General features: G+C 37.1%; 2 non-coding genes across 2 annotated transcripts; both read right to left on the bottom strand.

Annotated features, from left to right (window-relative positions):
• Window positions 1-15,224: 15,224 nt before the first annotated feature.
• Window positions 15,225-15,332, bottom strand: LOC148574256 (small nucleolar RNA R71). The gene has a single exon (XR_015906868.1). It is a non-coding gene; the product is annotated as a small nucleolar RNA R71 (small nucleolar RNA).
• A 5,966-nt stretch (window positions 15,333-21,298) lies between these two features.
• On the bottom strand, window positions 21,299-21,406 carry LOC148574255 (small nucleolar RNA R71). The gene has a single exon (XR_015906388.1). It is a non-coding gene; the product is annotated as a small nucleolar RNA R71 (small nucleolar RNA).
• Window positions 21,407-21,869: the final 463 nt, after the last annotated feature.

The following is a 21,869-nucleotide window of genomic DNA, read 5'->3' as shown; positions in this document are numbered from 1 at the left end:
GAATAGATTGCATGATAATAATTGTTTGCATGTATGTTTGCTTGGTTAAAGTAATAAATTTCTTTTCAAGACTCTATTTTATAATATTTCACTAATTTAAATTAAAACTTTTTCTTGTTAAATTTTTTTGAAGACTGTAAATTGGAACATGAATTATAGCTAAGAACACACAATCCAGTGAGATTTTTGAGCCTAATTGTATGGTTACATAATCTAACCATGATATTTTATTCTTGTGTATTTTCTTCTCTATAATTGTAATCTTTACTTTGTTCTTTTCTATATGTCCAATATTTAGTGTATTCACATGCTTGCATATGATTGAGGCCATTATTTTATTAGCTCACTTGTCCCAAATAGCCTACCCCTTCAATTACCTTTGTTAGCCACCTTGAGCATTTTAATCCCCATTTGTTCTATATTTTACCACATTACTAGCCTTAAGTGGAAAAACAATTAATTACCCCAATTGAATCTTTGGTTAGCTTAAGATAGAGATTGTGTATCAACTAAGTGTGGGAAAACTGTGGGAACATGGATTAATAGGGAATGTGTTATGATAAAATATTTGGAATTTGGGTACCTACTCATGTGAGACTAGAAAAATTTAAAATCCATGTGCATTGATATGTTATGTTTACTTTTATATTTTTAATGAAAAAAAGAAAACATAAAAATATTCCATAAATAAATAAATAAGGGGACAAAATTACCCCAATATTAAGCTAATAAAAAAAATCAATGCATATGTGATACTAATTACAAGAAAAGTTTATACATGAGTATGTGATGCAAAAGTTGGAATTTTGGGTAGCTAGGCATGATTTAAGAAGTATATAGAGTGTGTATAGGTGAGAGCTTAGGATAGTCAAGGATTCAATTTATAGCTCACTTAGCTATTGATAAACCCCTATTTTATGATTCATCTTGTGCTCAAATTAAGTGTTTTTATCAATTCTTCACTCACTTATTCATGTAAATTGCATGGTTTTACTATCCCTTTCTTATTTTATGATAGATGTGAAAACATGTTTTCTATGCCTTAAAAATGTTAAATTTAATTATCCTTTATTACCATTCGATGCTGTGATTTGTGTGTTAAGTATTTTCAGGCTTCACAGGGCAGGAATGGCTTAGAAGACAGAAAGGAAACATACAAAAATGGAAGAAAAACACAAAAATGGAGTTTTGAAGAAGAGCAGCGACGCGTACACGTGGACAACATAGACGCGTGCCTTGAGCAGAACGCAATTGACGCAGACGTGTGACTGATGCGTTCGCGTGACAAGGAAAACTCCCAGATGACGTGAACGCGTGACACACGCGCACGCGTGACAGACGCCACGTGCAAAAATCTGCAGAAAACGACTTCAGCGATTTCTGGATGCCTTTTTTTGGCCCAGATCCAAGCCAGAAACACAGAATATAAGCCAGAGAATGGAGGAATAAAAAAGGGAGACATTTTACAACAATCGACAGAACTTTCATATTCACAATTTTAGGTTTTAGATGTAGTTTTAGAGAGAGAGAGCGGCTCTCTCCTCTCTCTTAGGATTTAGGATTTCTATTATGATTAGGCTATTTCTCTTCAATCGCAGGTTCAATGTTCCTTTAATTTATTTCTACTTTTATTTATTCTATTACCTTAATTGTTATTTATCTTTCCAAATTGGCTTATGAACTTTTCATGTTAAGATTTGAAGATTCTATTTAATGCAATTTGAGGTATTTCAGATTTATGATTGTTTTATTCTATTTATGATGCTTTCAATTTAATGTAGATTTATTTTCTCCCTTTGGCTTTTGTTAAGTAATTGGTAACGCTTGAGTTATCAAACTCAATAGTTGATTGGAAATTAGGATTGCTGATTGATTTAGATCCCTCTAAAGTTAGTCTTTCTATAGGAGTTGACTAGGACTGAGGAATCAAGTTAATTAGTCCACTTGACTTTCCTTTGTTTAGTAAGGGTTAACTAAGTGGGAGCAAAATCCAATTCTCATCACACCTGATAAGGATAACTAGGATAGGATTTTCAGTTCTCATATCTTGCCAAGAGATTTTTATAATTATTAATTTATTTTTCTTGTCATTTAAATTACTTGTTTCTTATTTCAAAAACCCAAAAATATACAATTTCATAACCAATAATAAACACACTTCCCTACAATTCCTTGAGAGACCACCCGAGGTTTTAATACTTCGGTTATCAATTTTATTGGGTTTTGTTACTTGTGACAACCAAATTTTTGTACGAAAGGTTCTCTGTTGGTTTAGAAACTATACTTACAACGCGATTATTTTTACAAAATTCTTTACTGGCAGAAAATCAGTTCGTTCAAAATGGCGCCATTGCCGGAGAATTGCAAACGTGTGCCTTATTATTGGTTATTGTAAATATTTTATTTTGCTTGTTTATTTGTTTTTATTTTTTAATTTTATTAGGTACTATGAGTTCTCACCCCCGTCGCTTTGAGTTTGGTTCTAATATTGTTGAAAGGAATGGAAGCTATAACAGGAACATGCATCAAGCTCAAAACAATCAGAGATGGACGGAGCCACGAGGATCTGATCAACCCTTTAGGCAACAACACCTTCCAACGTACCATGGATGACGACCATTCAACAATGCATGTCGAGACAATAGTTATGGTGGACCCCTTCGTGACAACCAACCTCCATCAAATTACTATGGTCAAGAGCCATTCCAGGGAGCGTACCAAGATGATGAATATGGTGGACCCCCTTGTAGTTACCAACAAGGCCCACCATATGCTTATGAACCACCTCCCCAACATACCTTTGAACCACCAAACTCACAAGCCCCTTTACACCATTCACCTCCATATGACCCTAATCCTTACCCACCACACCAACCACCACATGAACCACACCCAGAACCACCACCTCAATATTCACCATCTCCATATCCTTATAAAAAAGAACCACCTCCGCATTATGAGCCCTTTCTCCCAATAAATGAACCCTCCTATCCACCCTAACCTCCATTGGATAACAACACAATCATCTCTAATATCTTTGGTCTCACCTCTACACTCCAAAATCTTATATCCCGCATGGACTAACCCTCTACCTACAATATTCAACCTTCAAGCTTAGTGCGCTTCCTTTTCAACCACATAATAATCTTCCCATCCCATCACCACCCTCCATGGAAGAGCACCCACATCCATCAATCCAAGAGCAAGATGATCCCAGTTACACTATTGATATGGAACAAGAAAGAAGGAATCTTCTTCGCAAATCCATACTTCATAAGAAGCTAGAGGAGGCCCTATAGATGAAGGTAGTGGAGACCCTTGAAGTCGAAGGAGTGGTTGAAGAATTAGTGAAGGAAGACATCAAGGAGGAGTCTGATTTTGTCTTAGAGCAAGAGGAGGCCCAAAATGTGGAGATAGGAGAGACCCTTGAAGATGAAAGAGTAGTTGAAGGGAGTTGTCATGGAAAGGAAATCATCAAGAAGTAGTACAATTTTATACTAAAACAACTGGACAAAGCAGCAATTATTGAAGAGGAAGAAGATGTTGCAGACTTAGGAGATGCTGAACCTCCATGGAAAGTCCAGTCATAGAGCCCCCTTCTAAGATGATTGATGTTGATGTTGAGGAGGGTGTACAACCTCCAAGGCATATCATGGTTGAAGACTTTGCAGAGGTTAATCAAGAGATGGAGATGAAAGAAGAAGAAGCACAACCTCCCATGCCCTTGGTAAGCAATGAAGAAAAGAATGAATTGAAAGAAAGCTACCAAGAGGAAGAGGTTGAGATTGAAGAAGCTTGCAAAGAGGTGGAAGTTGCCAAGGGAGACCACAAGGGAATGGAGCTTGAAATCACCTTCCCAAAGCTGTTGGAGACCTCTCCCCCAAAGCCATTACCATCCAATACAACATTCAAGTGGATAAAATTCTTATCCTTACCCTTTACTTTCCCACTTGAATATGGTTTACTTGAGACAGATGGCCAACTTAGAGCTCTCTGTGGCGTTAAGAGTAAGAGGAAGATGGTTAGTGGTTGGAATTGTCATGCAAGGTTCAATATGGTGGAAAGCTCAAAGTTTAAATGCAAGGGTTAGTGTAAAGCTCGACTGAATGGGTCTAGGAAGCTGTTTGGATGCCGTAGTGAGAATTCAGATTACTTACCACCCGGATGGAATCATCATGTTCCACTTGAAGACGGGTGCAGAAACAAGATTTGGGATCCAGGCATAGATGAGGATCAAATTTGGGAGCTCAAAGCTTGTGAAGAACTCCATCAAAGCTTGAGAAATTTACTTGGTATTGATAGAGCTTATTGGAAGTCCAAGCATTGGTGGAAGTTTCAAGACGAGTTCAAGCACAAGCCACCATGACAAGGAGTTCACCAAATGTCCAACTTAAGGACTTTAACTAAAAGTACTAGGTGGGAGACAACCCACCATGGTATGATCGTTCCTTTTCAGTCTTAGTTTTAATTTATTTTATTTTATTCTACTCTATGTTTATTAGTGTCATTCATAACATTCGCATCAGCATCTTCATTTTGCATTCTACATAAAAATTTTTTTGCACGCGACGCGTAAGCGTCGTTGACGCATCCGCGTCATATGTGCCTTGGACACAAGGAGAAAAGAAACAGAGAGTCACGCGAAAGCGTGGCTGGAGGCGTGCCTTTGGCACAAATATGCCCACGCGATCGCATCGCTGACACGCTCGCGTCGTTTGCGAAATAGCCTCCCCACGCGTCCGCGTCACCCACGCGAACGCGTGGCCTTGCAAAATCGACGTAAATGGGTGTATGGCAGCAAGTTATGGTGGAGTAGGGCTGGAATGATGCTGGAAGCACAAGCCCTACCACGCGAACGCGTGCCCCACGCGTCCGCGTCGTTTTCAAAATATGGCCATTCATGCGATCGCGTCACCCACGCGAACGCGTCACCCGGATTTTTAGCACAATGCATTTAAAACAGAAAGTTGCGCGAATGCACGGCTGCACTCGCGCCAATAGCACAAATCAAACCACACGATCGCGTGACTCACGCGTCCGCGTCACCTGAACTTATCACACACCACGCGACCGCGTGACCCACGCGTCCACATCACTTAAAAATCGCGCTAACCGCGTGAACGCGTGACCCACGCGCCTGCGTCACCTGCGCCGCACAGCTTATCCAGATTAGCGCCAGATATCTTATCTTTTCTTCCCTAATCCTAATTTTCTCTTCTCCCTTCTTATTTCTTTCTTCCCTCTTTCTTACTTTCTTCTTCTTCATCTTTTTAACCTCTCATCCCTCTTCACTTCCATTCTATTTTATTTAATTGCATACTTTCATTCATTGCATTTTAATTTTGTGCATATTTTTATTTTCTTTTCTAAATTTATTATTTTTTCATTGGTGTTAAATTTTTTTCTTCAACTGTTACATCTTTTCTTGAATTATCCTGGTGCTTCATGACTTGTTTTACTCTAACTGGGTATTATTCTTCATAAGTCAATGCTACTCCTTCATGATACTTATATTATCTTGCATTGACATGAACTTATACTGTCTTTCATTACCCACATTCCTCCCCTTTGTTGCAAATTTTGCACCACTGATATGCCATGTGCTTCTGTTATTTTCTCACTTGCATGTTGTAGCTACCATGTAATTGAGACCCCATTATTTGGCATTAACCCACCCATACTATATTTATTTTCTTATCTTTATTTCTGAATTACTTTTCTTCTTTTCCTCCTCTTTCAGGATGGCCACCAAAGAAGGGAAAGAGAAAACTTCTTAATGGGGAGACAAACAAGTCCATCTGCACATTCTTTGGAAAAGCATCAGTTGTAGAAACCCGTCCACTTGCACATCTCAGCATGCACCGAGGATGGTGCAATCTTTAAGTGTGGGGAGGTCGATAACGACCTCCATGGGTTAGTTATTTTCTTCTCAACACCAATATTCTATTTTCTTTGTTTGTTCATTGTTGCATTTGCATGTTTGATTGCATATTTGTTTGATTTTGTGCATATTTTACCACCACTTGGTTAAAGTAATATTTTCTTTTTCAAGAAACCTTTTACAGCATTTCACTAATTTGAATTAAAATTTTTTGAACTTGTTTGAAGAAATTTTATTTTGGAACATGGTTTAGAGCTCGAACACACAAAACCAGTGAGATTTTGAGCCTATTTGATTGGTTTCATTTTATCAACTAATATTTTATTTTTGGTGTGTGTTTTTCTCTCTAAAATTGTGATCTTTGTCTTGCTTAATTCTATATTTCCATTGTTTGATGTATGCATGCACTTACATGATTGAGGCCCTTGTTTCACTAAGCTTACATACCCATATGGCCTTAACCTTTCATTATCCTTTGCAAACCAATTTGAGCCTATTATACCCCTTTGTTTTTAACTTTAGCACATCATTAACTCTAAGCGGAAAACAATAATGTCCTTAATTTGAATCCTTGGTTAGTTTAGACTAGTGAAAGTGCTCATGAATTAAGTGTGGAAAAAGTGGGTTTGGAAATATTTGGTTTGAGAATTGAGTATGTTAGAATTTTCTGAAAATGTGAAAGAATGTTGAGAATATGTTCATGCATTCAATACCTTAATCATATGCCTTGAGAAAAGCAAAAGAAAGAAAAATTATGAAAAAAAAGAGAAAAAAAGAGAAAAATAAAAAAAAAGAAAAATAAAGGAGAAAAAGAAAAGAAAAAGAGAAAGCAATGCATATGTACTGTACTTGAAATTAAAATGCATGAATATGTGGAAAACATGGTTAATGGATAGTTAGATGTGGCATTGTAATTACATGGATTGTTTTAAGTTAGGTGGTAAGTTTAGGTTAATTAAGGATTCAGATTTTAGTCCACTTGGCCAAATACAATCCTACCTTGACCCTAACCCCATTACAACCCTTAAAAGACCTCTTGATATGTGTATCTGTGCATTAAATTTTTGTTGATTGTTAGATGAAGAGCAAGCCTTAGAAAGCAAGATTAGTAGAGAATTGAGAGATCGAACCTTAAACACCGGAGCAATTAGAGTGCATACACTTCCGGTGAGGGTTCGATGCTCGATTCCTTGTTCCCGGCTTTCATGAGCTATTTTCTTCTGCAAGTCTATTTGTACTTCATTTTTGTGATTTGAATTAGTGAAATCTAGTTCATATTTATTCTTAAAAAATTTGTTTACTTTTAACCAAGTAGGAAAAAGCATTCTGCATGTAGTTGCATTCACATAGATAGGTTGCATTTCATACTTTCTACCATTCCTCTTCACTCTCTTATAGCTTTTCTTGAGCTTAGCATGAGGACATGCTATTGTTTAAGTGTGGGGAGGTTGATAAACCCCTATTTTATGATTCATCTTGTGCTCAAATTAAGTGTTTTTTATCAATTTTTCACCCACTTATTCATGTAAATTGCATGGTTTTACTATCCCTTCCTTATTTTATGATAGATGTGAAAACATGTTTCCTATGCCTTAAAAATGTTAAATTTAATTATCCTTTATTACCATTCGATGATGTGATTTGTGTGTTAAGTATTTTCAGGCTTCACAGGGCAGGAATGGCTTAGAAGACAGAAAGGAAACATACAAAAATGGAAGGAAAGCACAAAAATGGAGTTTTGAAGAAGAGCAGCGACGCGAAAGCATGGATGACGCGGATGCGTGCCTAGCGCAAAATGGCAGCGACGCGTACGCGTGGACGACACGGACGCGTGCCTTGAGCAGAACGCAATTGACGCAGACGCATGACTGATGCGTTCGCGTGATAAGGAAAACTCCCAGATGACGCGAACGCGTCACCCACGCTCACGCGTGACAGACGCCACGTGCAGGAATCTGCAGAAAATGCCCTCAGCGGTTTCTGGGTACCTTTTTTGGCCTAGATCCAAGCCAGAAACACAGAATATAAGCCAGAGAATGGAGGAATTAAAAAGGGAGACTTTTTACAACAATCGACAGAACTTTCATATTCATAATTTTAGGTTTTAGATATAGTTTTAGAGAGAGAGAGGCTCTCTCCTCTCTCTTAGGATTTAGGATTTCTATTATGATTAGGCTACTTCTCTTCAATCGCAGGTTCAATGTTCCTTTAATTTATTTTCTACTTTTATTTATTCTATTACCTTAATTGTTATTTATCTTTCCAAATTGGCTTATGAACTTTTCATGTTAAGATTTGAATATTCTATTTAATGCAATTTGAGGTATTTCAGATTTATGATTGTTTTATTCTATTTATGATGCTTTCAATTTAATGTAGATTTATTTTCTCCCTTTGGCTTTGGTTAAGTAATTGGTAACGCTTGAGTTATAAAACTCAGTAGTTGATTGGAAATTAGGATTACTGATTGATTTGGATCCCTCTAAAGCTAGTCTTTCCATAGGAGTTGACTAGGACCGAGGAATCAAGTTAATTAGTCTACTTGACATTCTTTTGTTTAGTAAGGGTTAACTAAGTGGGAGCAAAATCCAATTCTCATCACACCTGATAAGGATAATTAGGATTGGATTTTCAGTTCTCATACCTTGCCAAGAGATTTTTATAATTATTAATTTATTTTTTTTTTCATTTAAATTACTTGTTTCTTATTTCAAAAACCCAAAAATATACTATTTTATGACCAATAATAAACACACTTCCCTGAAATTCTTTGAGAGACGACCCGAGGTTTCAATACTTCGGTTATCAACTTTATTGGGTTTTGTTACTTATGACAACCAAATTTTTGTACGATAGGGTTCTCTGTTGGTTTAGAAACTATACTTACAACGCGATTATTTTCATAAAATTCTTTACTAGCAGAAATCTAATCGTCAGCTATACATATATCCTCACCCTTACCTTAGCCTGATTAAAACCTTGAAAAGACCTCATGATGTTTACATTGGTACATTAAATACTTGTTGATTGGTTAGGAAAATAACAAAGTTTAGAAAGCATGACTAGAGAAAACTAGAGTGGATTACCCTATACACTTGAGTGATTAGAGTGCACATACACTACCAGTGAGGTTTCAATGCTTAATTCTATGTTCCCTGCTTTCATGAGCTGTCTACTTACAAGTCTACTTGTACTTACTGTATGATTTAAATTAGTGATATCTGATTTATGTTTGTCTTGAAGAACTTATTTACTTTTAACCAAGTATACAGAATCATCTTAGCATATAGTTGCATTCATACATAGGTTGCATTTCATGAGTTTTACTTTTTCCTATCTATTCTTTTGATCTCCTTGAGCTTAGCATGAGGACATGCTAATGTTTAAGTGTGGAGAGTTTGATAAACCACTATTTTATGGTTTATCTTGTACTCAATTGAGTGGTTTCATCAAGTCTTTGCACACTTATTCATACGAATTGCATGGTTTTATAATTCCTTCCTAGCTTTATTCTATGGTTGAAAACTTGCTTTCTAAGCCTTTAATTTGTGTATTTTAATTCCCCTTTATACCATTCGATACCGTGATCTGTGTGTTCAGTGTTCTCAGGCTTTATAAGGTAGGAATGGCTTAGAGGTTGGAGAAGAAGCTTGCAGAAATGGAAAAAGCACAAGAAATAAAGGAGACAACCAGCGAGCATCGACGCGCACAGTGACGCGTGCGCGTACTTGACGCGTACGCGTGGATTGGAATTCTGCAAGACGACGCGTGCGCATACTTGATGCGTACGCATGACATGCGCGATCTGCAGAAATCACAAAAAATGCAGGGGGCAATTTTGGGCCGAGTTTGGACCCAGTTTCTGGCCCAGAAACACAGACTAGAGTCAGGGATCGAGCAGAGACTCAGGACAGATTCTCTTTAGCGTAGTTTTAGTTTTAGATTTAGATCTTAGAGAGAAATTACCCTTCCTCTAGGTTTTCTTTTACATCCATAATTTTCTAGTTTTATGCTTTTGCTTTGGATATTGAGAAGAGTCATTACCTCCGTTGAAGTTATTATTCTAGTTTCTTTTATTATTCCCTTACTTTTTCATATTCTTAATCTTTGTTCAGAGTTACAATTGGATTGTTTTTGGAATTTATTAATGCAAAGGATTGCTTTTACTTTTAATTAATTTTCAGTTATTGTTTATCATGTCTTCCTTCTATTCCCTTTTTAATTCTGTGCAAGTAATTTTCATGTCAATGGAGTAGACTCCCAACTTGACTTGGGGGTTGATTAAATGGAGACCCTAGAGTTGGAATGCTCAAGTGATTAGTTAAATTGGAAGTTGTTGGCTAATTCTCTATTTACTAGCGCTAGACCTTCCCAAGGGAGAGGACTAGGATTTGCGAATAAGAGTTAGCTCAATCATTTGACTTTCCTTTATTTAGTAAGGGTTAACTAAGTGAAAATAACAACCTCTTTATACTATACTTGAGAGAATTCCAACAAGGATAGAACTTCCAATTAATCATTCCCCCAGTCAAGGCTTTTTATTCTGAATATATAAATCTCTTTTAATTTTCATTGCGTTAATTTACAATTATTTATTTCCTGTTATTCAACTCTCAAAAATTCTCGAAAAACTCCTGATTAATAAGATAGCATCATTTTGTCAACTCGTTGGGAGATGACCTGGGATTCATACTCCCAGTATTTTTATTCTAATTTTGTGACACCCTTTCTAAATTGATAAGCAGATTTTAGCTGGTTAAGAACTGTACTTACAGCGCTGTTCTTATATTATAAATTCTTAATCGGCCAATTTCTGCCCGCATCAATTTTTGGCGCCGTTGTTGGGGAGTTGCAATAGCGTGCTAAATTATTATTTGGTGTACATATTTTTAATTTTTGCATATTTTATTTTATTACCATGAGCTGTATGTTTCTTTCGTTGAATGACGCGTTCACTGCCTGATCCGAGCTTAGCCGCATTTGATTTTGAAATTGAAAGGACTCTTTCAAGTATTAGGCGAGCTCGGCGTAGGTTAGCCTCTGAGGGTGGTGAACTGGTTACTACCAATTCACCAGTCTCTTCTGAAGGCGAATCTGAAGCGCCATCTGAGGAAGAAACAAGCTCCTTTTCTACTAATTCGGTTGATTTACGTGCAGGTAATATGGCAGAACCCAGGAGAATTACTCTCCAGGAAGTTGGAGCCCCAGACTTTACTCTGTAACCGTATCAAGTACGTTGATGAGCGAATAATTTATATGCTTTTTGGCATTATTTTTACATAGTTTTTAGTATGATTTGGTTAGTTTTTAGTATATTTTTATTAGTTTTTAAATAAAAATCACATTTCTGGACTTTACTATGAGTTTGTGTGTTTTTCTGTGATTTCAGGTAATTTCTGGCTGAAATTGAGGACTTGAGCAAAAATATGATTCAGAGGCTGAAGAAGGACTGCAGATGCTGTTGGATTCTGACCTCTCTGCACTCAAAGTGGATTTTCTGGAGCTACAGAAACCCAAATGGCGCGCTCTCAATTGTGTTGAAAAGTAGACATCAAGGTCTTTCCAGCAATATATAATAGTCCATACTTTGCCTGAGTTTAGATGACGCAAACTGGCGTTCAACGCCAGCTTTCTGCCCTATTCTGGCGTTAAACGCCAGAAACAAGTTACAAAGCAGAGTTAAACGCCAGAAACAAGTTACAAACTGGCGTTCAAATCCAAGGAAGACCTCTACACGTGAAAGCTTCAACACTCAGCCCAAGCACACACCAAGTGGGCCCGGAAGTGGATTTCTGTATCATTTACTCATTTCTGTAAACCCTAGTAACTAGTTTAGTATAAATAGGACTTTTTACTATTGTATTTACATCTTTGGATTATCTTTTGATCATTTTTAGATCTCTAGACCTACGTGGGAGGCTGGCCACTCGGCCATGTCTACCCTATTTTCACTTATGTATTTTCAACGGTGGAGTTTCTACACCACATAGATTAAGGTGTGGAGCTCTGCTGTTCCTCATTAATTAATGCAAAGTACTACTATTTTTCTATTCAATTCAAGCTTATTCTTATTCTAAGATATTCATTCACACCCAAGAACATGATGAATGTGATGATTATGTGACGCTCATCACCATTCTCACTTATGAATGCGTGCCTGACAAACACTTCCGTTCTACATGAAAGCAAGCTTGAATGCAAATCTCTTAGCCTCCTGATTTACGATCAGAGTCTTTGTGGTATAGGCTAGAATTATTGGCAGCCATTCTTGAGATCCGGAAAGTCTAAACCATGTCTGTAGTATTCCGAGTAGGATCTGGGAAGGGATGGCTGTGACGAGCTTCAAACTCGCGAGTGCTGGGCATAGTAACAGACGCAAATGGATTACTGAATCCTATTCTAGCATGATCGAGAACCGACAGATGATTAGTCGTGCGGTGACAGCGCATTTGGACCATTTTCACTGAGAGGACGGGATGTAGCCATTGACAATGGTGATGCCCAATATACAGCTTGCCATAGAAAGGAGTATGAATGATTGGATGAAAGCAATAGGAAAGCAGAGGTTCAGAAGGAAAAAAAGCATCTCCATATGCTTATCTGAAATTCTCACCAATGAATTACATAAGTATTTCTATCCTATTTTATATTTTAATTATCTTTTAATTATTAAAACTCTATAACCATTTAAATCCGCTTGACTGAGATTTACAAGGTGACCATAGCTTGCTTCAAGCCGACAATCTCCGTGGGATCGACCCTTACTAACGTAAGGTTTATTACTTGGACAACCCAGTGCACTTGCTGGTTAGTTGTGCGAGATTGTGAAGAAGAACTAAGATTAAGAACGTGCGTATTAAGTTTTTAGCGTCGTTACCAAGGAATGAACGATCACGATTTTGTGCACCAAGTTTTTGGCGCCGTTGCCGGGGATTGTTTGAGTTTGGAGAATTGACGGTTCATCTTGTTGCTCAGATTAGGTAATTTTATTTTAATTTTAAGTTTTTGTTTTTATTCTTTTTATTTTCAAAAAATTTTCAAAAAAGAAAAATTTATAAATTATTCTATGTTCTTCAAAATTTTTAAGAAGGAATTCTAAAGTTTCTTCATGATCTGTTGAAGCCTGGCTGGCTGTCAAGTCATGTCTAATTTTTTGGACTGAGGCCTCCACTAATCATGGCAAGAGCCCTTGGACTCTCATCTAATCAGCTGTTATATACCTGATTTGTATCTGTTGAAGCTTGGCTGGCCATTGGCCATGTCTAGTATTTTGGACCGGAGCTTTCACTGAAAGCTTGGCTGGCTAGTAAGCCATGTCTAATTCCTGGACTGGAGCTTTAGACTAACATTGCATGATTCTTGGAATTCTCCTTAAAAAATATTTTGAAATCCTTATTTTTCTTTTTTCAAATAATTTTCGAAAAATTCAAAATTTTTTTTAAAATCAATAAAACCAAAAATAATTTTGTGTTTCTTGTTTGAGTTTTGTGTCAATTTTTAAGTTTGGTGTCAATTGCATCTTGTTAATTTCATTAAAATTTTTGAAAACTCATGCATGATGTTCTTCATAATCTTCAAGTTGTTCTTGATGATTTGCTTTGTTTGATCTTTGCATTTTTATGTTTTGTGTCTTTCCTTGTTTTTCATATGCATTTTCAATTTGTTAATGTATAAAGTTTGAAAATCTCTAAGTTTGGTGTCTTGCATGTTTTTCTTTTCTTAAAAATTTTCAAAAATAAGTTCTTGGTGTTCATCTTGACATTCAAAGTGTTCTTGGTGTTCATCTTGACATTCATAGTGTTCTTGCATGTATCATTTGTTTTGATCCAAAATTTTCATGCGTTAAGTCTTTTTGATGTTTTTCTCTTGCATCATTAAAAATTCAAAAAAAAATCTTTCCCTTATTCTCTCATAAATTTTTGAAAATTTGAGTTGACTTTTTCAAAACTTTTTAAAATTTAGTTATTTCTTATGAGTCAAGTCAAATTTTCAATTTAAAAATTCTATCTTTTTCAAATCTTTTTCAAATATCAAATCTTTTTCATTTTTTCTTTCATAATTTCAAAATTTTCAAAATTTATTTTCAAAATCTTTTTCTTATTTCTATTTCATATTTTCGAAATTAATGCTATCAATTAATGTGATTGATTCAAAAAATTTTAAGTTTGTTACTTGCCTAGTAAGAAAGGTTCAATCTTTAAATTTTTGTTTCTTGTTAGTCAAGTAATCAACTTTAATTTTCAAAATCAAATCTTTTTAAAATTTTTTTTCAAATCTTTTCTCAAAATAAATTTCAATCACATCTTTTTCAAAATCAATTTCAAAATCTTTTCTAACCTCTTATCTTTTCAAAATTGATTTTCAAATCTTTTTCAATTAACCACTTAACTTTTTGTTTGATTTTAAAAATTTACTATTTCAATCATATCTCTTTCAAAACCACCTAACTACTTTTCTCTCTCTTATTTTCGAAAATTACTAACCCCTTTTTCAAAATTTGTTTTAATTAACTAATTGTCTTAAATTTTAATTTAATTTTCCATCTTAAATTTCGAATTTAAAAACAAAAAAATATTTTTCATTTTATTTTTAATTTTCGAATTTTCCTCTCTCTCATCTCCTTCTATTTATTTATCTACTAACACTTCTCTTCTACTCAAAAATTCGAACCAACTCTTCTCCTCTGTGTTCGAATTCTTATCTTTTCTTTCTTCCATCCTTCTCTTCTTATACTCATATAAGGAATATCTATACTGTGACATAGAGGATTCCATATTTTCTTTTCTGTTCTCTTCTTTTTCATATGAGCAGGAACAAGGATAAGAACATTCTTGTTGAAGCTGATCCTGAACCTGAAAGGACTCTGAAGAAGAAGCTAAGGAAAGCTAAAGCACAACTCTCTGGAGAAAATTTGACAGAAATTTTTGAAAAAGAAGTAGACATGGCTGAAAATAATAATAATGGTGGAGATGCAAGGAAGATGCTTGGTGACTTTGCTGCACCAAATTTCAACTTACATGGAAGAAGCATCTCAATCCCTGCCATTGGAGCAAACAATTTTGAGCTAAAGCCTCAATTAGTTTATCTGATGCAACAGAATTGCAAGTTTCATGGACTTCCATCAGAAGATCCTTTTCAGTTCTTAACTGAATTCTTGCAAATCTGTGATACCGTTAAGACCAATGGGGTTGATCCTGAGGTCTACAGGCTTATGCTTTTCCCATTTGCTGTAAGAGACAGAGCTAGAATATGGTTGGACTCTCAACCTAAAGATAGCCTGAACTCTTGGGATAAGCTGGTCACGACTTTCTTAGCCAAGTTCTTTCCTCCTCAAAAGCTTAGCAAGCTTAGAGTGGATGTTCAAACCTTCAAACAGAAAGAAGGTGAATCCCTCTATGAAGCTTGGGAGAGATACAAGCAACTGACCAAAAAGTGTCCTTCTGACATGCTTTCAGAATGGACCATCCTGGATATATTTTATGATGGTCTGTCTAAATTATCAAAGATGTCATTGGACCATTCTGCAGGTGGATCCATTCACCTAAAGAAAACGCATGCAGAAGCTTAGGAACTCATTGACATGGTTGCAAATAACCAGTTCATGTACACTTCTGAAAGGAATCCTGTGAGTAATGGGACGCCTCAGAGGAAGAGAGTTCTTGAAAATGATACTCTGAATGCCATATTGGCTCAGAATAAAATATTGACTCAGCAAGTCAATATGATTTCTCAGAGTCTGAATGAATTGCAAGCTGCATCCAACAGTACTAAAGAAGCATCTTCTGAAGAAGAAGCTTATGATCCTGAGAACCCTATGGAAACACCTATAATCCCTCATGGAGAAATCATCCAAATTTCTCATAGAAGGATCAACAAAAGCCTCAACAAGGCTTTAATAATGGTGGAAGAAACAGGTTTAGCAATAGTAAGCCTTTTCCATCATCCTCTCTGCAACAGACAGAAAATTCTGAGCAGAATCCATCTAGCTTAGCAAATATAGTCTCTGATCTATCTAAGGCCACTTTAAGTTTTATGAATGAAACAAGGTCCTCCATTAGAAATTTGGAGGCACAAGTGGGCCAGCTGAGTAAAAGAGTCACTGAAACTCCTCCTAGTACTCTCCCAAGCAATACAGAAGAGAATCGAAAAAGAGAGTGCAAGGTCATAACCTTACTTGGTGTGGCCGAACCCAGAGAGGAGGAGAAGGACGTGAATCCTAGTGAGGAAGACCTCTTGGGACGTCCATTGACCTATAAGGAGTTTCCCTTTGAGGAACCAAAGGAATCTGAGACTCATCTAGAGACCATAGAGATTCCATTGAACCTTCTTTTACCATTCATGAGCTCTGATGACTATTCTTCCTCTGAAGAGGATGAAGACATCAGTGAAGAGCAGGTTGCTAAGTATCTAGGAACCATCATGAAGTATAATGCTAGTTTATTTGGTAATGATACTTGGGAGGATGAACCCCCTTGTTCACCAATGAACTGAGTGCATTGATAAGGCAGACATTGCCTCAGAAGAAACCGGATCCCGGAAAGTTCTTCATACCTTGTACCATAGGCACCATGACCTTTGAGGAGGCTCTGTGTGACCTTGGGTCAGGGATAAACCTCATGCCACTCTCTGTAATGGAGAAACTGGGAATCTTTGAGGTACAAGCTGCAAGAATCTCACTAGAGATGGCAGACAAATCAATGAAACAGGCTTATGGATTAGTAGAGCACTTGTTAGTAAAGATTGAAAGCCTTTACATCCCTGATGATTTCATAATCCTAGACACTGGGAAGGATGAAGATGAATCCATCATCCTTGGAAGACCCTTCCTAGCCACAGCAAAAGCTGTGATTGATGTGGACAGAGGAGAGTTGGTCCTTCAACTAAATGAGGACAACCTTGTGTTTAAAACTCAAGGATCTCCTTCTGTAACCATGGAGAGGAAGCATGAAAAGCTTCTCTCACTGCAGAGTCAACCAAAGTCCCCACAGTCAAACTCTAAGTTTGGTTTTGAACCCCCACATTCAAACTCTAAGTTTGGTGTTGGGAGGTCCCAACAATGCTCTGAATATCTGTGAGGCTCCATGAGAGCTCACTGTCAAGCTATTGACATTAAAGAAGCGCTTGTTGGGAGGCAACCCAATGTTATTTAACTATATTTAATTATTTTCCATTTCTATTTTATGTTTTTTTAGGTTGATGATCATGTGAAGTCACAAAAACTACTAAAAAATCAAAAACAGAATGAAAAATAGCATTAAAAATAGCTCACCCTGGAGGAAGAGCTTACTGGCGTTTAAACGCCAGTAAGAAGCATCAAACTGGCGTTTAACGCCAGAAAGAAGCATCAAGCTGGCGTTAAACACCAGAAACAAGCACCAGACTGGCGTTTAACGCCAGAACAGAGCATGGAAGTGGCGTTAAACGCCAGAAACAAGCAGCAAGCTGGCGTTTAACGCCAGACTTGCATTCTAAGGGCGTTTTGTACACCTACGTGGAGCAGGGATGTTAAATCCTTGACCCCTCTGGATCTGTGAACCCCACAGAATCCCCACCTATCCCACCTCTTCTTCTCTCCTCTTCACACCTTTTCATAACTCTCTTCCCCAAATACCCTTAACCACTCACATCCATCCACTCTTCCCCATAAACCCCACCTACCTCCAAAATTCAAATTCTTTTCCCTCCCAAATCCAACCCTAATGGCCGAAACCTACCCTCCCCCCACCCCTATATAAACCCCTTAACACTACTCCATTTTCACACAATACAACCACCACTTCTCCCCCTTGGCTAAATGCACCTTCTACCTCAATCTCCTCCATTTTCTTCTTCTTCTACTACTTCCTTTCTTCTTTTGCTCGGAGACGAGCAAACCTTTTAAGTTTGGTGTGGTAAAAGCATTGTTTTTTATTTTTCCATAACCATTAACGGCACCTAAGGCCGGAGAAACCTCTAGAAAGAGGAAAGGAAAGACAAAAGCTTCCACCTCCGAGTCATGGGAGATGTAGAAATTCATCTCAAGGATCCATAGCTCAGTAGTAGAGCATTTGACTGCACAACAAGAGAGCCCACTCATGGACCTCAACAAGAGCATGAGGAATTCCCTCACCAAGAAATCCCTGAGATACCTCGAGGGATACATTTTTCTCCAAACAACTATTGGGAGCAACTAAGGATAGGAGCACCAAAATCACTAGGGATGAAGCAACAAAGGCAAGGAAGAGACATAGAGGAGCTCAAGAGCACCATTGGTTCTTCAAGAAGAGGAAGACGCCACCCTCACTAAGGTGGACCCGTTCCTTAATCTCCTTGTTCTTATTTTCCTGTTTTTTGGTTTTTGAGCCTTATGTTTTATTTATGTTCGTGTCTTTACTATATGATCATTAGTGTTTAAGTATCTATGTCCTAAAGCTATGAATGTCCTATGAATCCATCACCTCTCTTAAATGAAAAATGTTTTAATCACAAAAGAACAAGAAGTACATGATTTCGAATTCATCCTTGAAACTAGTTTAATTATTTTGATGTGGTGACAATACTTTTTGTTTTCTGAATGAATACTTGAACAGTGCATATATCTTTTGAATCTGTTGTTTATGAATGTTAAAATTGTTGGCTCTTAGAAGAATGAGGAAAAAGGAGAAATGTTATTGATAATCTGAAAAATCATAAAATTGATTCTTGAAGCAAGAAAAAGCAGTGAATACAAAAGCTTGCGAAAAAAAAAGAAAAGAAAAATGGCGAAAAAAAAGAAAGAAAAAGAAAAAGCAAGCAGAAAAAGCCAAGAGCTCTTTAAACCAAAAGGCAAGAGCAAAAAGCCAGTAACCCTTTAAACTAAAAGGCAAAGGTAATAAAAAGGATCCAAGGCTTTGAGCATCAGTGGATAGGAGGGCCCAAAGGAATAAAATCCTGGCCTAAGCGGCTAAACCAAGCTGTCCCTAACCATGTGCTTGTGGCGTGAAGGTGTCAAGCCAAAAGCTTGAGACTGAGCATTTAAAGTCAAGGTCCAAAGCAAAAAAAAGAGTGTGCTTAAGAACCCTGGATACCTCTAACTGGGGACTCTAGCAAAGCTGAGTCACAATCTGAAAAGGTTCACTCAGTTATGTGTCTGTGGCATTTATGTATCTGGTGGTAATACTGAAAAACAAAGTGCTTAGGGCCACGGCCAAGACTCATAAAGTAGCTGTGTTCAAGAATCAACATACTGAACTAGAAGAATCAATAACACTATCTAAATTCTAAGTTCCTATAAATGCCAATCATTCTGAACTTCAATGAATTAAGTGAGATGCCAAAACTGTTCAGAGGCAAAAAAGCTACTAGTCCCGCTCATCTGATTGGAGCTAAGTTTCATTGATATTTGGAATTTATAGTATATTATCTTCTTTTTTATCCTATTTGATTTTCAGTTGCTTGGGGACAAGCAACAATTTAGGTTTGGTGTTATGATGAGCGGATAATTTATACGCTTTTTGGCATTGTTTTTACATAGTTTTTAGTATGATTTGATTAGTTTTTAGTATATTTTTATTAGTTTTTAATAAAAATCACATTTCTGGACTTTACTATGAGTTTGTGTGTTTTTTATGATTTCAGGTAATTTCTGGCTGAAATTGAGGGACTTGAGCAAAAATCTAATTCAGAGGCTGAAGAATGACTGCAGATGCTGTTGGATTCTGACCTCCCTGCACTCAAAGTAGATTTTCTGGAGCTACAGAAACCAAAATGGTGCGCTCTCAATTGCGTTGGAAAGTAGACATCCAGGGCTTTCCAGCAATATATAATAGTTTATACTTTGCTCGAGTTTAGACGATGCAAACTGGCGTTCAACGCCAGCTTTTTGCCCTATTCTGCCGTTAAACGCCAGAAACAAGTTGCAAAGCAGAGTTAAACGCCAGAAACAAGTTACAAACTGGCGTTCAAATCCAAGGAAGACCTCTACACGTGAAATCTTCAACGCTCAGCCCAAGCACACACCAAGTGGGCCCGGAAGTGGATTTCTGCATTATTTACTCATTTCTGTAAACCCTAGTAACTAGTTTAGTATAAATAGGACTTTTACCATTGTATTTACATCTTTGGATTATCTTTTAATCATTTCTAGATCTCTAGACCTCCGTGGGAGGCTGGCCACTCGGCCATGTCTACCCTATTTTTACTTATGTATTTTCAACGGTGGAGTTTCTACACCACATAGATTAAGGTGTGGAGCTCTGCTGTTCCTCATGAATTAATGCAAAGTACTACTGTTTTTCTATTCAATTCAAGATTATTCTTATTCTAAGATATTCATTCGCACCCAAGAACATGATGAGTGTGATGATTATGTGACGCTCATCACCATTCTCACTTATGAACGCGTGCCTGAGAAACACTTCCGTTCTACATGAAAGCAAGCTTGAATGCATATCTCTTAGCCTCCTGATTTATGATCAGAGTCTTCGTGGTATAGGCTAGAATTATTGGCAGCCATTCTTGAGATCCAGAAAGTCTAAACCTTGTCTGTGGTATTCCGAGTAGGATCTGGGAAGGGATGGCTGTGACGAGCTTCAAATTCGCAAGTGCTGGGCGTAGCGACAGACGCAAAAGGATTACTGAATCCTATTCTAGCATGATCGAGAACCGACAGATGATTAGCCGTGCAGTGACAGCGCATTTGGACCATTTTCACTGAGAGGACGGGATGTAGCCATTGACAACGGTGATGCCCAATATACAACTTGCCATGGAAAGGAGTATGAATGATTGGATGAAAGCAGTAGGAAAGTAGAGGTTCAGAAGGAACAAAAGCATCTCCATATGCTTATCTAAAACTTTCACCAATGAATTACATAAGTATTTCTATCTTATTTTATATTTTAATTATCTTTTAATTATTAAAACTCTATAACCATTTAAATCCGCCTGACTGAGATTTATAAGGTGACCATAGCTTGCTTCAAGCCGACAATCTCCGTGGGATCGACCCTTACTCACGTAAGGTTTATTACTTGGATGACCAGTACATTTGCTGGTTAGTTGTACGAGATTGTGAAGAAGAACTAAGATTAAGAACGTGCGTATTAAATTTTTAGCGCCGTTACCAAGGAATGAACGATCACGATTTCGTGCACCATGCGACACCCAAATCTGGCTGCAGATTTTGAACTGAAGACCGTGCTAATCAACTTGATGCCCAAGTTTTATGGCTTATCTGCTTAGGAACCTATCAAGCATCTCAGGGATTTTCAGACAGCCTGTTCTATTGTTAGGCATCATGGTGCAGATGAAACTTCTATTCTGCTAACCGCCTTCCCGTTTTCTCTTGAGGGAAAGGCGAGAGAGTGGTACTACACTCAACCTGAAGCGACCGTTACTAACTGGGATACACTCAGGAGAGAATTTTTGGAAAAATACTTTCCAGCTGAAGTTACAGATAGACTAAGAAAAGAGATCTCTTGCATTATTCAAGGCGAATCAGAGACACTTTATGAGTATTGGGAGCGCTTTAAGAATCTTCTGGACGCGTGCCCCCATCACATGATTGACAAGTTAGTATTGATCAGGTACTTCACTCAAGGCATGAAGCCTCGAGATAAGACTACATTGGATGGTGCAAGTAATGGTTCTCTAAAAAAGTACAAGACTGCAGATGAAGCGTGGCAATTGATCAGATGGAAAAGTACAGATGCTTCTTAGAAGTCTGGAGTGGGAGATGTATAAGACCCCAAAGTTCTTCTGGGTTGTGCATTCCTAATTGGGTCTATAGTGAACTCTTCTTGTTCCTGCATAAACAGACAACAAGCACGAAAGAAATGGGAGTCTCTATATCACAGTATAGAGGGCTCTTAGTGAGATACCAAAATTGAATTTTTAAAATTTAAAGTTTCAACAAGGATTTTGAAATTCAAAATTTGAATTTAAAACTGACAAAATATTGTTAAAATTTAAAATTTAAATTTTGAATTTCATAGTTAGAATAAGATAAAAGATTTGATTTTAAAAATTT

The sequence above is a fragment of the Arachis ipaensis genome, chromosome B2 (genome assembly GCF_059453495.1).
Source record: "Arachis ipaensis isolate K30076 ecotype BB chromosome B2, ASM5945349v1, whole genome shotgun sequence".
NCBI classification, from domain to species: Eukaryota; Viridiplantae; Streptophyta; class Magnoliopsida; order Fabales; family Fabaceae; genus Arachis; species Arachis ipaensis.
This window is presented reverse-complemented; position numbering and strand designations above follow the sequence as displayed.